At 38.4% G+C, this 17,443-nt stretch overlaps 1 protein-coding gene across 2 annotated transcripts in view; it reads left to right on the top strand.

Annotated features, from left to right (window-relative positions):
• Positions 1 to 7,561: 7,561 nt before the first annotated feature.
• NR1H4 (nuclear receptor subfamily 1 group H member 4) overlaps positions 7,562 to 17,443 on the top strand; it is a 63,549-nt gene continuing 53,667 nt past the window's right edge. For both annotated transcript variants that reach the window (XM_039877993.1, XM_039877994.1), the window contains exon 1: positions 7,562 to 8,153. The gene's annotated coding sequence lies outside the window, so the exon portion shown is untranslated. The remainder of the gene's footprint in view (positions 8,154 to 17,443) is intronic.

The following is a 17,443-nucleotide window of genomic DNA, read 5'->3' as shown; positions in this document are numbered from 1 at the left end:
GAATTTTGGGGAAGGCGCTGGATAACAGGGCAGCAGCAGGATACTGAGTGAGCTCGGGGAAGTAGTATTTACCAATAAGTAAGTAAGAATTTCAATATTTGAACAATTGATACAGCAGTTCTGAGCATATCAGGTGAATTTATCACTGTGCTCAACAACAGTTCACGAATCTAAAAGACATATATCTTTTAGGATAAATTCCTACAAGTGGAATTGTTAGGTAAAAGGTTATACACCCTTGCAATTTGTCCTCTTTAGAGGTCGTGCTAATTAATATCCCCATCAACAATATACGAAAATACTTTTTTCTTCACCCTTACTGGTACAATATGTTAGCAAACTTTTTTTTATCTTTGCCATGTGATCGGTGAAAAATGATATCTGAGTGTGGTTTTAATTTGCACTGTTATTATGATTGAGTTTGAATGTCTTTTTATATGTTTCATGGTCATTTGTATTTCTTTTACTGTGTATCATCTTTTCATATGCTTTACCCAGACTAGTGAAGGAGACAGATAATGAAATAAACAATTGCAATAAAGAATAACAAATGTTTTGAGAGAGGTGAACATGGGGTGTTTTGAGGGCACAGAGGAGAAATAACAGTCATGTAGACCATGTCTGATTAGGTAATTCTGCAAAGGGTATATAAGCCTCTGAGTAGTGATGCTTAATAAATGCTTGTTCTATGTGTAAAGTACTTGGTTGACTTCTCGGTATCAGACTCATTTCTAAGGAGACCAACATCATAATTTTCATCATATCTGATTCTACCCCATGGTCATGACCTATATCCAGCCCCTGAAACACAGAAGGAATAGTATAGATACATCATCCTGACCACTGTAAAACTCTAAAACTATATTTTACTGACAATAAGCAGCTTTGTCTCCATTGAAGACAGAGAGCTTATGTACCATTGAGCTATCAGCTAAATTCCCAAACAGATGGGGGCCTTTCCAACATGAAATGGGCCATGTCTCCAAATGTGGTCCTTTGTTCTACCTGTTAATAATCTTTTGGGGAACCTTTGGGTTTTAAATGCAGGTTGGTCATAATATAGCACTCAGACCCAACCCTCACCTTCATCTTTCTATTATATCTTTTATCGAGAGCCTGCTGTGATTGTTTCACATCCAATTAACCCATATAGCAGCACATGCCATTAAATGGGTCATCCTATTTTAAGACTACGTTTTTACAAGAGTTGAATGCAATTTGGACAGTCCACTTGAGCTGGGGCTGGAACAATCGAACTCAAGCCTTGGGCGGAACAATTGAACTCAAGCCTTGGGCAGAACAAAAGTCCTAAACAGATTTCCTTATGTGTTGTTCTAGTGCATGGCAGACTTTTGAAATGATGTATATCTAAGCAGCTCACACTTTATCATCTGATGTTGAAAGTCACTGCTTCAGCTCTTAGCAGTGTCAAAGAAAAGAATTTCACTTTCCTATCAGAATGACTTTATATTGTCTAAATTAATAGACTGGAATAGGTGCATAATTTGTGGGGGTCAGTGGAAAATGACAATATAAGGACCTTTGTGGGAAAATTACGAATTTCAAAAGAATGACAGCAAAGCGTTAAATCAAACATAGGGTCTTCTATGTGAGGGACCCTGTGTGACTGAACAGGTTACATGCTTATGAAGCAGCCCTGTTAATGGATTGCTGGAAACTACCATGGATCAGCACAGCACGGCTGATCCCTCATCAGACCCCTAGGACCACAGATGTGCAAGGAACCTTGGGTATTATCTGGTTCAACATCCTTGTTTTACAGGTAGGAAAATTGAGGCTTAGAGATATTAAATGAATTACATTCCAAAACACAGCTGGGGAGAGGCAAAGCCAGATCAATAATCATAGATATAATGTGGAGTAGAAATATGTAGAGAAGAGAGGTACAGATAACTTGTCACACCCTGAAATTGATAATTCCCCCTATTACAAAACCATGACTTATGTTACATTTTTTTAGTAGCTAATTATGTACCTTAGCGAGTTCTGTCACATTTCCATCAACATTTTCTCACTAGAAAACTATATGAGATGTGTATCCTTTCTCTTTTCCCTTGGCCTCCTTCTCTACCAAATCATGTCCAGAATTCAAGTCTCATGGGCTCTGATTAATAATCTTTGGACTGATCAGTGCTTTTTGAACTTTCTAAACTGTGACCTTACAACTGTGTAATACTAAAATCTATCTCTCATCAACACATACACAGATATAAATGAAACAAAACTCCGTTCATTGGTACTTGTGTTTCTACTTGCAATGCAAATATCTGCTATGCTTTTAAAAAAATATACTATTTTATTAAAAACAAACATGCTGGCCATAACCCACTAAATTGATTCTACAAACCAGTAATAGGTCATATCATACCATTCAAAAAACATTGCTTGAATGTCCATGTTGCTTCCCAATTGGGAGAGGTCGGTGAGGACTGGAGGCGTTTCACAGGAAGGCTGCTCTGGAAAAAAGAACCACCATCAAGGCAAAGGAGAAAGATAGATACATTTGGGTTCCACTGGGGGAATATAAATTGGCACAATATTTCTGAAAGCAGTTTGCTAAGTTTATTGTAGAGTTTTAAAAGTATGTTCACACTGATCCAATAATTCCACCTCTAGAAAACCAGGCCAATGAAATAATCGTAGATGTAGCCAAAGCATTAGCTACAAGGGATGCATTGCAATATCATTGATCATGGAGGAAAATTTAAAAAATTCAAAGGTTCAACAGCAGGAGATTGGTCAAATGAAGGCATGTATCTATGAATTGGAATAGTACACAGCTATTAAATTATGTTATATATATATATATAATGAATCTTTGTTAGTATCAAAATATTTATGATATATTAAATGAGAAAAGCAAATTCAGAACAATATATACCATATGATACCATTTTTTATTTCTATTTAGCATTAAAAAGTTTGGAAGAAAATATACTAAAGTGTTAATAGTATATTCTATGACTCCATGGGTTGTAGGAATATAAGTGAATTTTATTTTCCTCTTTATGATAATATGTATTTTCTAACTTTCTATGATGACTATTACTACTTGTGTAATTAAAAACAACCATTTATAACAGAGTAATCTCTCCAGTGTAGACCCAGTGACTTCAATTAGTCACTTAAAACAGCTGATTTTAGAGAGATGGGTCAGGCTCCTATGTGGCTTCTTGATTCTGGAAGATTCTAATGGGGCCTGCCAGTTGCTTCCCATTCCTTGCCCTCCATTTTTTAAAAAACCATGTATTTTCATGTGCTATTTATGTTGATTTTCATAAAAACCCTATGAGTTAGGCATTTTTCTCCCCATTGTATTATTTTGGGGGGAGAAAACTAAGGTTGACTTGCTCAAGATCGTGTGGCAGGATCGGAGTCAGCACTCGAATCCACAGCCCTGATTCAGACACTACGCTTTCAGCACCACCACGGTGGGGACCTACTATGTTGCCCTAGATCTAGAAAGTGTTTTCTGGTTCTGAGAGTACAGCTTCCTGAGAGTCGCCATGCCTCACTGGAGCATGAGGACCACCGCAGACGTACGTCTGCAGATGGATTCAATGCTGGAACAGGGAATCACACAGCCAGGCCTGAGCCAATGCTTTCTCCAGGCTTTCTCTCCTGTCCTCCCTTTGTGCATTTCAGTGTCCCCCTTGTGGTCACCGCCCCATGAAGCTTAGTGCACCGGCTCCTGACCCTAGGCTAGGTCACACCCTCACTACACCAATATTCAAAGTTTATCTGTTCTGCTTCTCATTTACTTTGAAGTCTTTGATAGTCTCTGATCTGTGATGAATTCTTTAGGGTGAGTGGGGGAAATTTTCATTTAAAGAAAGGAGGAATCCTGGAGATGATAAAGAAGTGGAAGCACTGATCAGAAAATAATAATTTCTGTGAACAGAGATCTTTTTTTTTTTTTTTTGGCAGAATGGCTTTTCTGCTACGTACTTAATACTACTGCAGAGTCGATCACTAACAATATGTTAATGACTTTCTCCTTCATCTCTATTCTGTTCAGTAATTAATTAAAATATCCGAAGACCAATAGGTATTTCATAGAATAAATATTTTGATCTCACTTTGTCTGGATTGATAGTGGAATAAAGTAAAAGAGAAAGTATAACAGCTTTGGAGAAAACGAATTGAAGTTTAAAGCTCAGCTTTGTTGCTTTGATGAGTCATTGAATCTCAAGTCTCAATTTTCTCATTTATAAACTGGAAATAATACGTCCTAACTTGTCATGACTAAATGTATGAACCCCTCATCCCCTCAGTGGTGTACTGACTCGACTTACCCTGAGTCATGAGAGCCAGTTGTTAAACTTCTGAGCGGGGTGTTAAATAGCCACTATTAAAAATTAAATTATATAAACATATAATTAAAACAAAAGTATGACTCAAAACTCATCGCATTCTAATTATTTTACTATGTTTAACAATTACCTTTGTTCACGTGGCTATTTACGTCTATCGTCTCTGTACGGTGGAAATAGTCGTAGTGGGCCCTCGTCCGTCTCTTCCAACTTCATGTTAAGTGACATCATGTTGATAGTTTGAATTTGGCCATGAGAATACTTACGCCATGGAAATGAGCAAAGTCTATAAATCAGGACTTGATTTATTGCTTTATTGATTGTCTAAGGCAGGGTTTCTCAACCTCAGTACTATTAGCATTTAGGGCTGGATATGTTGTGGGGGGAGGGAGTCCTGTGCATTGTGGGATGGTTAGCCCATCCTGGCCCCTACCTACTATATGCCAGTAGCATCTCCTCCAAGCTGTGACAACCACAACTCTTTCCAGATATTGCCAAATATTCCTTGGTGGGCAAATTTTCCCCTTCTCCACACTGAGAACCACTGGCATAAGGGATGGAAAACTAAGGCTGGCAGACAAAATTTGGCCATAGATGTTGTTGTACAGCCTGCAGTCTAAGAAGAGGTTTTAGATACTTAAAAGTTTGTAAAATATGACAGAGACTTCTTGTGGCCCTCACAGCCTAAAATTTAATTTACTTTTGGGCTTATTAGAGAAAAAGTTTGCTGACCTCTGGTCTAAGTGATTGAGGAAATGTTAATAGTGCAGGTTGAACTTAAAAGTGTGTCATGTTAGTAGCTGTTACATTGTGCAGATCACCAAAAACGATTGAAGAAAAGTCCGCCAGTATTCAAGAACATTATTTGATTCAGCAAAGAAGCTTCTCGTGTCATTGATGAATGAATGAATTTCCAACACATGTAATGTTGGGGCTGAAAGAGGGTTCAGTTTAGTGAATATAGTTTGTACGCAAGTAACAGTTTAACGGTAGATCCCATGTGATTTCATGATCATAAATATATTGGGAAAAGAATTGGTGGACTAGGATGCATTTCCATTTGTCAAATCATGGTTAAACCGACACCGTAAGTTAGTTACCAACGCAAAGAGTTCAGCAATGAAAGAATTCTGTGAGAATCAATTGGCTATGTGGAATTTACAAAAATATACACAATTGTATATTTTATTACTTGTAAAACGTGAGTTACACATCTGTTATCTCAGAAGAATTTATAATAAACATGTATGTGTGTGTGTGTGTGTGTTTCTGTACCCCCCTCTCTGACAGCTGGTTGTTAAACATTTCCCAGCACATCCCCTGCCCCTGCCTATCCTACTCCTTCTTGCCTCCTTCTCACTCTTAGTTGGAAAACACTGGTCTTCTCTTGACTTCACGGGATTCTCCAAGCTACCTCCTGCCTCAGAGCCTTTGCTGCTGCCTTTTCCTGACCCTGAAAGACTCCCTTTTCTCGTCCTCATTTCCTTTCATTCCCAACACACCTGCTATCCTTCAGATCTAGGCTATTTAGGCAAATGTGATAGTGTGAAATGCCTGGGTGGGAGGTGGAATAACATCTAGCGCTTATATAAGATTTCTGTGTATCAAATAGTCTGTATGTACAGCACTTCACATATATTAATTCACTTAATCCTTGCATTAACACCATGAAATGGGTAGTAAGTCCATTTCCATTTTACAGATGAGGAAACCGAGATATAGAGATGTTCACTCAGAGCCTAGAGTCACAAAGCTTACAAGTAGCAGAGCTGGGATTTGAACCCAGGCAAAAGGCTCCAGAGTCTGTGCTCTCAACCACCAACTTCCACTGCTGCTGGAGAGAATGAAATCACAACACAAGCTCTTATGATCCAAGAAGAATCGGGAAGAGAGAGTCCTGCAGGAGTCCCTCAAGCAGCCCAGAGCTGCAGAGCATGGCGAGTATCATTGCAAAGACTCTTCAAATAGATGAGGGAGAATTTATAGGACTGGGTTCCCCCTCTTCCTTGTGATAAAGAGTGTGTAAGGGGTTGTGGTATGGAGGAACCTGTAGTGGTATGGAGTATAAGCACGTAGGGCCTATGTGTGCTATTTAAAAAGAGCAGTAAAATATAGCATTCCTAATATTCGAGTGTGGCCTTCCACTAATTCACTTTACAATGGAGAACATCGTGCGTATGAACACATACACACACATACGTACACACACATACATCCCCATGTGTGTACACAGGCATTTTACTTTGGAAAATCGTTCTTCACTCAGCTCATTTATCGATTCAGTGAACATATGGTTTGCAACATCTTTTCCATGAGAAACACCATGCTCGGCCTGCAGATGGATACAAAGGAGAGTCTGCTGCCGTTTTTGTCCTCTAGAAATTTTGTCCTTGTAACTATAACATACAAGGTCAGAGGAATTAAGGGATTGAGAGAAATAAAAAGTGAGGGAAGTTTAGTGGGGAAAATAGAGGCGGAGGAGGAATAGGGTTGGCTTCGGGGAGAGCTGGGCATTTGTGATGGGCCTGGAAGCCACGTGGCTATGAAAGGAAGGTAATTCAGGTAAAAGGAAGAGCTTGTGCAAAGGCATGAAGGCAGGAGAGCTCAGCACAGGTGGGCAAGAGGTTTGGACCTCTGAAGAGATGGATGTCAGAAAATGCTAGAAAGATAAATTAGGGCTAGATCGACAGGGTATAGAGGGGGTTCTCAGGACATACATAGCATTTCATGTTTATTTTTTAGGCATTGGGAACACTTTGGGGATTTTTTATTAGGAGAACATCTAGCAAGATGTCGGGTGTATAGCTGTAGACAATCAACCAATATTTGTTCAATTGATAAAGGAAAAATAATAATGGCTAAAATGTATTAGGTGCTCGCTATAGGCAAGGCACTTTTCTAGACATTTTACACATTTTTAACTACATATGTAATTCTCATTGCAGCCCATGAGACAGTTACTCCATCTTACAGACAAGGAAACTGAGACTCAGGCTAAGTATTTTGCTGTAGGTCGTGACAAATGAGGAGGCATCTGACCAGAGCCCACACTTTGCACCGCTATGCAATTTAGAAAAGAGGAAAAAAACCAAAACAAAACAAAAGACATAAGAGAAAAGAGTTATAGGGCCAGAGTTTTTCTTCAGAAAGGAAGCTGTGGTAGGCCCAAATTAGCAGAAGACCAGGGTGGGTTGGAAGTAAGAGGCATTCCAAAGATAGAATCCACACGAGTCCGTTACTACTTGATACAGGAGGCCTGGGAGAGCAAAGGGTCAAGAAGGCTCAGAGTTTCTAGCTTCATTTCCTGGGAGTGGTGGAACTCTTAAAAGAAATTGGACACAGAGAGGGAGGATGACAGTCTACTTTTAGGTGATGTGTGCCAAAATCTGGGTAGTCAGAACTCTAAAAAGCAGCCTAAGGATAAATGTTTTAAAAGGCGAGCTTCAGGGCTCCCTGGCTTTGTCATATTCCCCACTCTGGGGCTCTGGGAGTCTGTCCTGGGAACCTCAAGGCTCTCCCAAGGCTCTTCTCCATGTTTATATCTTTTAGCAGGGAAAGGATTGTTAATGACTAATCTGTGTCCGTGAGGCACAGAGCCAAGGAAGAGATGCTGCCGCCGGGCTGGAGGGCCGCCTGTGATCATCCACGGCTTTAGCTAGAACTCTGTCCTCCTCCTCACCCCATGGTCTCCTGCATTCATCCCAACACAAACTCGGATTCTGAGCATTTGTAGAAAAATTGCGGGCATTTGGAGAGGAAGACTGGACTCAAGACCCTCCCAGGGCTTTGAAAGTTTATCTCCAACCTAAGACAATCCGAGTAAGTATCTGATTCCCCTGGGAGTGGAGTGTCTAGCTCAAGGCAACAGAGAGGCGAAGTCATCATTTAAAGTTTCTCTTTAACATTATGAAGTTGGGTAGATGAATAAATTCTAAATTAGTAGTGTTTGATATAAAATCCTGAAAATTAAAAAAAAAAAAGAAACTTAAAAAGTAGCAAAAGTTAGTAGGTCTAACTTACCTTATTGAAAAATAAGTTGCTTACCTTATTGAAAAATGATTGAGGAATAGCTTTTTAACATGGCGGTCACCCGGAAGAATCAGTAGTGACAGCACATTTTGGATACGTGTCTGTTCTGATTCCATAGACAATTTGACTTGTATACTGTGCTGTGTTTTGGTGATTTATCAAATTCGAGTTTGGGAATATTGCTAATGTCAGATGACTTAGGAACTAGGAATAGGACAATGTTTAAGCTTCGCTTAAGTGAAAGTTTTCTTAGGAGACTAGGTTTAAAAAACTTTCTCTTTCAACTTCTGTTCTAGACTTCTATTGCTTTCCATTTCTTGTATGAATAGCAGATGGAAATATTTTTAAAAGATGGAAAATGTTAGGAAGAACTTTATTATTAAAATTATCCAGGGTCTGAATCTACAGATAAGGCACCTACCTCCTTGTCTGCTGACTGCTATGGTGAATTAGCAACTACGAGATGAGCGTGGGTCATTTCTCTCAATTGAGTTTTTATTTAGAAGTGAGGGGCAAGGGTGGGGGGGAATGCACATGACTCACTTGGATTCTTTCTCTGAGAAACGCATCTAGCTATAAAGAATCTGGTATAGCCACTGATGCTAACTTAGAGCTATCTACCTCAGCATTATTCACAAGAGGGATAGAGAAAGATGTTGGGGAGCCATCACTGGGTTTCTAGCTGTGATTTTATAAAATGATAGACATCTTCATCTTGGAGTCAACCCTCCCCGCCCCAATTATGGACCTGTGCCATTTGCACCATGGACTTTGCTGTTTTGCTGAGAATGTTGCAATATGACTGATGAAACTCTGAGTTAGCTGATAAAATACTAGCCAGGGATGATTGTCTCTTGTCCTGAGACCCTAAGTCAGGACTTGCAGCAATGCTTTCTACCACACATCTTAGGGAAAGTAATGTAATCCCTGTCCTTCCTCTTATTTACACATCTCCCAAATCTAATCGTAATGGAACACCCAATAGTTCTGAGGCTCTGAGAACTTGGGGAGGAAAAGAAGAGAAATGTGTGTGTGCATGAGTGTGTGTGATGGAGCTAACTCTGATCGAATGTCTGCTAACATGTCACAGGCTTTACCTAAATTGCCTGTTTCCTACTCACAATAATTCTGCATGGAAGTTCTTCTCACGCTCATTGTATAAATGAGGAAACTGAGGCTCAAAGAGGACAAATCACCTGTCCGAGGTCACACAGTTAGGAAGTAGCAGGACCGGAATATGAGGGCAGGTCTTTCTGGCCTCCTTGCTACCTCAGTATTGTTGGAGGCTGGGAAAACTTGAAATCTAGAATGATGGGAGAGCAGGTGGATCAGCCTGCAAACATTTGAATTCGACAGAGGTGATTTGTTAAGCCCCGGTACAATTGCGAAGATTTATAAAACGTTGTAGGGCATTTTCTAATGACTGTACCAGGAGCAGAGGAAGTGGAAAGTTTTCAGCACTATTTGCTTTAACCCAGAGGTCAGGCTAGGAGAGCTGATTGGAGACTTCAGTTATCAGAGTCTTAATTAAAGACCGCACGAAGCCGCCATTGCGTTGTGATTAGGGACATCTGGGAGGAGTTCAGCACTCCTGTGGTTCGCAGAGGTTATGGATTATGAGAATGCAAAAGGCTCATGTCATTAAGTGGCCAGATAAAGGAAAAAAATGAAGATATCTGTTCTTTTCTCCATAGGGAGTGTTTTCCTCTTATTTTGTTCACAGTCTCATTTTTCTCTTAAATTGTAGCAACATAGATCATGAAGAGGATAAAATAAATAGGAACAATTTTCTTCTTTCCAGGTATTTTTTTTTAGTTGTTCTATATTTTCTATCAGCGGAGATGTAGCTACAAGGCAATGCTGTATGCGTGTCCTTAGTCACTAAGCTGCACCAGGAAGCAAAAATCGTCATTATGTAAAAATATCCACCCTTCCTTCTTCTCTCCTACCTCCCTCTTCTCTCTTTAACCCCCTGATCCCTGAGCCCATCCACAGTGAATTATTTTCTCACTCAGTTTGCCCCTTTCCATTTTTGGCAATGAAGCAATGTCTGCTATTCTCATTTTCTCTCCTCTTTGTAAATTTGTGTCAGTACAATGCTAATATATCGCAACTCAATTACGATGTGAAATATTGCCCAGGAAAAAATACTTGCCTAGGGCAAGAGAGCATCAGCCTTGGGCAATATTTTGTTGGGTCTAAGACTTATAACAGAGTTCTAGTGACTAAAATTAATATGTATGAGCATAAGATAGATTTGTATTAATCTTCATTTTTTCAGATAAAATCCTAATAGAACTTTGAAATTTTGGTTCCCATTTTAAATAGATTTAGAACGCCTTTTCCTGGTCCCAGTGATCCTGGGATAACTTGGATCTTTTATACTTTAATTAATGTCACTAGTTCAAAGAAAAGGAGAAACAACATAGCTTTGCAGTTTCAAGTCCTGGCAAATGTATTTAACATGGTCATCTGGAAGATATGGTAAATAAGTTATTTGTCCTTGGAAAAGATAGTCTCGTTGGGGGATGTTCATGATTAGAGAAAAGCCCACTATTCTGGCGATCAGATCTTCCCTAGCCAAACAGAGAAAGCCACCTGCTGCCATTTCCTAGAGAACTTCGGAAGTGCTCGATGTAGATGCTGAGTCTGTACCAGCCTGTCAGTTAAGGAACATAAGCTGGTTGTGGGCCAGGTTTAGGAAGGCAGGGCAGGCATGACATTCCACAGTGATTGTGCGTGGGATCTTTGTTCTCCTGGAGTCCAGGCTCTGAATTTGAGGCCATGATTGGACTTCAAGGGACCAGGAACCCTTTGAGACTACATCAAAAATGCATGCATTTTACAGAGGAATTTTAGAGCGTGAAACTATTTTGTATAATACTATAATGGTGAACATGTCACTATACATTTGTCAAAACCCATAGAATATACAACATCAAGAGTGAACCCTGATGTAGACTGTAGACTTTGGGTGATAATAACGTGTCAATGTAGGTTCATCAGCTGTAACAAATAGACAGCTCTGGTGGCTGTGAATAGTGGGGAGGTTGTACATTTGTGGGGACAGGGGGTATAAACAACAACCCTTTCTCCCAGGGAATTTAAATGTGCCTGCTTGCAACATCTAACTGTATGACTGGCCAAATGGAAATGGGGAATAATATCCTCAGTGCATTCATCTCATAAAAAAATTGTAATTTTTTAGACTTAGAACTAAGTCTAAAAAATTAGACTTAGAACTTTGTATGTTTATTGGCCACTTGTGCTTCCCTTTTGGTAAATTTCCTCTTTATATCCTTTGCTAATTTCTGCCCTGGATTGCTTATTCTTTCTGTTTTTATTTGAAGAAGTTATTTATACATTGTTTGTACTAATTTTTTGGCTGTTATTTATGTTGTAAACATTTCCTCCCAGTTTGTTTCATATATTTAGCTTTGTTTATGGTATCTTGATTTCTGTCTTCTTGATTTTAATATAGTCAGATTTATTCTTTTTCTATTTATTTCTTGTTTAATAAGTCCTTCTCGATCCCTATGTTTACAAAGATCATAAATGCATTTCCCAATATTTATCCCAATAATTTCATAATTTCAAAGTTTTTAATCCACCTAAGACTTATTTTCAAGAATGATGAAAGATAGAAATCTTTTTCCCCTCCAAATAGCCAATTTTTCTAACACTGTTTTCTTTCTCCCTCCACTGATTTGAGCAGAATCCACTAGCTACAGCATAGAGAACAACTTATGATTGCTCAGAACGCAGCCTACAGTTCCCCCTTCGTGTAGCCATCCCCACTGCATGACTTTTGCCTGATCTAATGCCTCTTCCTTCAACATTAAATTCAAGAATCAGCCTTTCACCCTCAGGAAGACCTCCCTCATTCTCCTAGCCACATTCCTGCTTAAAACTCATCATTACCTCCCATTTAGAATAAAATCCAAACTCCTTACCATAGTTGCCAGGCCATCTGAGAGTTGCCTACCCTCAGACCTCATGTCCTGCACTCCCCTTTGCTCACTCATTTCCAGCCTCGCTGGGCTTTTGCTGTTTCTCCAGCTCTCCAAGCCTGTCCCTTAGCCCTCGCTGACCATCTTGACTAGACTGATTTCCCCCTGGCATGGCTTATTCTTTCTTATCTTCCACATTTCAGTTCAAATGTCTACTCTTCAGAGAGCTCCTCCCAGATCTTCTTCTCCAAAATAGTGTCCAGCCACATCACATTGTCCCTTATCTCCTTTATTTTCTTGTTTTCGCCATTGGAAATCGTATCATTTGTTTACTTGCATATTCTCCATCTCTCTCACTAGAATGTAAGCCCCATGAAGACAGCGTTTTTTTGTTGTTGTTGTTTTGGGGGGATTTTTTGCTTTGTTTTATTTTGTTTTTCTGCCTCATCCATCACTCTATTTCTAAGACCTAGATCAAAGCCTGATACACAGTGGAGAACTAATGAATATTAAATGAATGAATGTCCTTGCTTGTGCTCCTGAAAAGACTTGTGCTAACCTCTGTCACTGTTTTCACTGGGTTTTCCTTGCCTGACTTTTCTACTAAGCGTCTTCAAGGATCGTGATTATTCTTCTCCCTTAAGAACATTCTTCTTGCCTTTGGGCTGAATCCAGGACTTCCCTGGGCATGAAATATCGATGACTAGAAAAAGTTCAATTTTTTCCTGCCCTTTAAGCATGGATTACATAGATATTTAACAAAATGTATGCTTTTCCATCGACAACTGGGTCCATCTAAGAAAAATGTCACCAAGGATGCTGTATTTGGGTGAAGAGTTCATAGGTAACCCGTACCTGTAGTCGTTTTTTACCTTTATCTTCTGACAGCTGAGATTCTTCTAAAGCAGAGTCAAAGCAATTTAGTTGGAGCAGGGTGTTTCCAAGGTCTCTATTTGCAAATGGTTTATGCTAATTCATAGCAGCTCCATACACCATGAACTTCCTGTGACACACAGTGTCTAAACAAGTAAAAATTGATAACCGGAAAGTGGGAGCCAAACTACCGGTCATTATGTGTCTTATCACATTGAAAACAAACAGTGCATACCATTTCTGAAATTAGCCCTGGGTCCTTAAATGAAGACTTAGGTTACACATCATACAAATAAACACAAAGTAAAATAAACATTTTGTCCCCGCTTCCACCAATACTCAAGGCTTAAACTTTGTATCATCAGGCTTCTTACTCTCTTTCCTCCTTTCTGTGTGTTGGACTCAAGTCCTTTTCTTCCCGTCTCTACAGATCCCACGCTGGTATGTACCTAACCATCTCATTTCACAACAGATTTCCTGAACTTTCCTCCTTCTTTTACTGCTTATCCTGACTGTTGTCCTACTTTTTCATTAGACTAATCTTGAAGGTAGATTTCATTGTGCCACTCAAAATTTCCAGTGGCACCTCATTGACCACAGTTAGGGTCCCCAAACATTTTAAGGGAAGAAATTATTTTCTCCTCAAAGTCTTAAAAATGTGTGTGTGTGTTTGTGTGTGTGTGTGTATGTGTGTGTAAGAAAGAATTCCTGTATGAACTAGCGTTATCTTTATAGATGAAGATTTTCGCAGATAGATGTGTGTGTGTGTGTGTAGGAAAGAATTCCTGTATAAACTTGCATATCTTTACAGATGAAGATATTTGCGGATAGAATTTCATTCAATCTTTTATTTTATGAAATATTTCCAATGTGCAAAAAATTAAATAATATAATCGACTGCCTTGTATTTACCCCCCAGCTGAAGAAGGAAAACATTTCAGATGTTACGGAAATTTTTCGCGTACCTGCCCAGACATTCTGCATCACTAATTCTGCAGTGCTTCCATGCATATCTCTCTGGGTTAGAGCAGGGATCACAAGTTTTTTTCTAGAAAGACCAGGTAGTGAATATTTTAGGCTTTGCAGACCATGTGGACTGTGTTGCAACTACTTAACTCTGCCACTGGTATGTGAAAATAACTATAGAAAAGATGTAAACAAAAGGGCAGATCTGGCCCTTGTCAGGCTGAATTTGGCCCATGAGTCATAGTTTGCTGCCCCCTGAATGAGAGTATCAATGGCAATATGAAGCAATGTTTTTCATACCTTTAAATATACATAAATTTTGTCAAACTGTATGTTATTCACACGATGTTTTTCAATTTATCCATATGAATAAATATATAGTCCTAGTTCATTCCCTTTAAGTGCTGTATAGTATTTGATTTTGAATACACTATTTTTTTATTGGATCCATTCTCCTTCTGATGGATATTTATACCATTTCTAATTTTTTTCCTATTAGAAACAATGCAATAAACTTTTTTGCACATGTTACCTTATATGTATATGTGAAAATTTAGGAACAGTTCACTTTTTAATCTTTATGACAGTGCTATTATTTAGAGTTATTAATCCCTCATTCAGCTGAGGCTCAGGGGAGGGGAGGAGTTAGGTGAATAGTTGTAGGTCATAGAAAAAGCTAGGAAAGGTTAGAACAGCTTCCCACCCCCATCTTCTCATTCCTTGTCCCCATGACATTTCTACTAGAGCACAGCTATTACTCGTGTGTATTCATAACACTGCCAGCTGTGAAAGGGAAATACAAAAGAAATACAGACTATGATACCTGCTTTCTAGGAGTTTACAACCTGTTGATGAAGTGGAGAAGTTAAGACAGAGGAAGTTAACTCATTAATTACCACACAAGGGGGAGGAGGATAAATGATAGGGCGAAACATTCATGGAGAAGTTGGGACATACATGAAAAAACATCTACAGAACTGAAAGATATACGGGCACATTTGAGTAAATGGAGACATGCCTTGTCCCTGAAAGGCAAAATAGAATATTATAAAGATGTAGGTCTTCCTACTTAAAAATATAGATTTGGTCTCATCTCAAACTCCCAAAGAAATTTTAAAGAATGTGATACCAGATGTGATAGTTTATCATAGAGAACAAGAAGGTAAGACTATCTTAAGAAGTGTTGAAAAACAGTGAACGATAATAGGAAAAGATGACATTGGTACAAGATGTAACTGCATGATCCATGGAAAGCTAAATTCAGATTTACTCAAAGAAGGCTCATAAATTAATGTGAAAGGAAAAAAGTATTCAACAAGCAATTCTGAGAGAAATTCTCCTTGTACCATAAACTAAAAAAAAAGCAACAAAAGTTAAGTTTTAAAATCAAGCATGTTTAACTATAGACAATGCAAAAACTTTTCAGGTAAAGATAAATAAAAGGCAAATGAAAATGTTTGTAGCAAATATACGAGAATGCTAATATATTCAATACAAAGAACTTTTCTAAGTCAACAAAAAAGATGAACATTTTTATAGAAAAATGGCAAACATCATAAAAAGAAAATGGAAAGAAACTATCATATATAGACAATAAAATTGTAAAAAAAATTTCAATTTCACTAGTGATCAAAGAAATGCAATTTAGCACAGCGAGATAGGATTTGTCACCTAGCAAATGAGAAAAGATTTTTGAAAGTGAGAGTAGATAATGCCAATAAATGTGTGGTGAGAAAGGTACTCTTATTCACTGGTGGGAGTATAAATTGAAAAAAAAGTTATAGAATGTAACTGGGCATTTTTTGAAATGCCTTTCTGAATTTTCTGCAATGGCATTCCATTTAAAAAATGCTTTCATTTAAAAATAAATTTTAACAGCTTTTCAAGAAAACAGTGAATGCAGACAGAGAAGTCTTGTGCAAATTCAGATATCTTTTGTTATCTGCTCTGATTCCAAACTTAATCCTTTGTATATTAACACATACATAAATTCATCTGAATAGATAGAATTGGTGGCTTCCTGTTATCTGGGCTTTTGCTACTTCAGGAAATTCTTAGTCTCACTGCAGTTTCTCAAAGTTCATTATTCAAACAGAACCTTTAACTGAAAGACTTATTTTTCAGTGTACTGTTTGACTTATTTTTCAGTGTACTGTTATTTTTCAGTGTACTGTTTGACTTATTTTTCAGTGTACTGTTTGAATTGCTTGTGTTACCATTTGAAAAATTAAAGAGCTTCCTTTTCTTTAAATCCCTTCAGGAATCATAAACCCAACAAACCTGATCTGAGCACACTCTGCTTACTGTCTGGATTCTGGAGGGCTCTGTTGCAAGCAAATTGGTGCACCCACATAGTGGGTCTCCAACCAGGGGCAATAACCCAAATAATACAGAATTAGGGAAATTGGACTTTCATTTGAGTAAGAGTGATAAATTCTGTCGTTTGTATCCATAGGAGAATGGATTCTTATCTAGTGCCATTTCTTCAAAAAGAGCATGCCAAATGTCAGGAAATTTGACAGAACTAAGCAAGAAAAACAATGTAGATCATGTAATTGAGCCAGCATTTCCGGATGGCCTATTCTGTGCCAGGCGCTTGAATTCAAGGTGCCAAGTTTATATGAACATATAGAAGAAATACATTATAAGAATCCAAAATGAAAATGACTGTACCTGGGAAATATTAGAGAGCTATAATGTGTCAAAGAAGTATGGGGTAGCTTGATGGACATGACCGAAAGTTACAAAGACAAATGTGAGAGTTAGCACAGAGGGAAAAGTAAGAGTCCCATCTGAAACTTCCTAGGTTTTAAAGATCAGAGCAAATGGGTCTTAAATTACAGGGTATAAGTTTGGGTTGAATATCAGGAAAAATTCTTGACTCTGCACATTGTGGGTTCCTGGAAATTATTTTTATGGGAAACTGGAATTTACTATTCCAAAGACAGGGAAACTCTATGAGGAACTTGGGTTGCCTGAATTGGAGGGTGAGGGCTTTTCAACCCATTTATTACACAATATGCAGGCACATATACATAATTATTACACGTAATCTATATATCTTAATATATACACACTGAATATGTGTATATACAATTCATATACACATTTTGAAACTTGCATTTCCCATGTCCCCAAATAGCTTGTGAATATGAATGAGGTCCTATTATTAGCAACAACTTAGTTTTCACTAGCTTATTCCTCAGGACCTCCAGCTCCCTACCAGAGCCCTTTCCCCCAAAATATTTCAGGAGCACCTTAGGGTCTCTTCACATTTGTTCATCATCAAGT

The sequence above is a fragment of the Pteropus medius genome, unplaced genomic scaffold (assembly GCF_902729225.1).
Source record: "Pteropus medius unplaced genomic scaffold, Ma_sr-lr_union100, whole genome shotgun sequence".
NCBI lineage: Eukaryota > Metazoa > Chordata > Mammalia > Chiroptera > Pteropodidae > Pteropus > Pteropus medius.
This window is presented reverse-complemented; position numbering and strand designations above follow the sequence as displayed.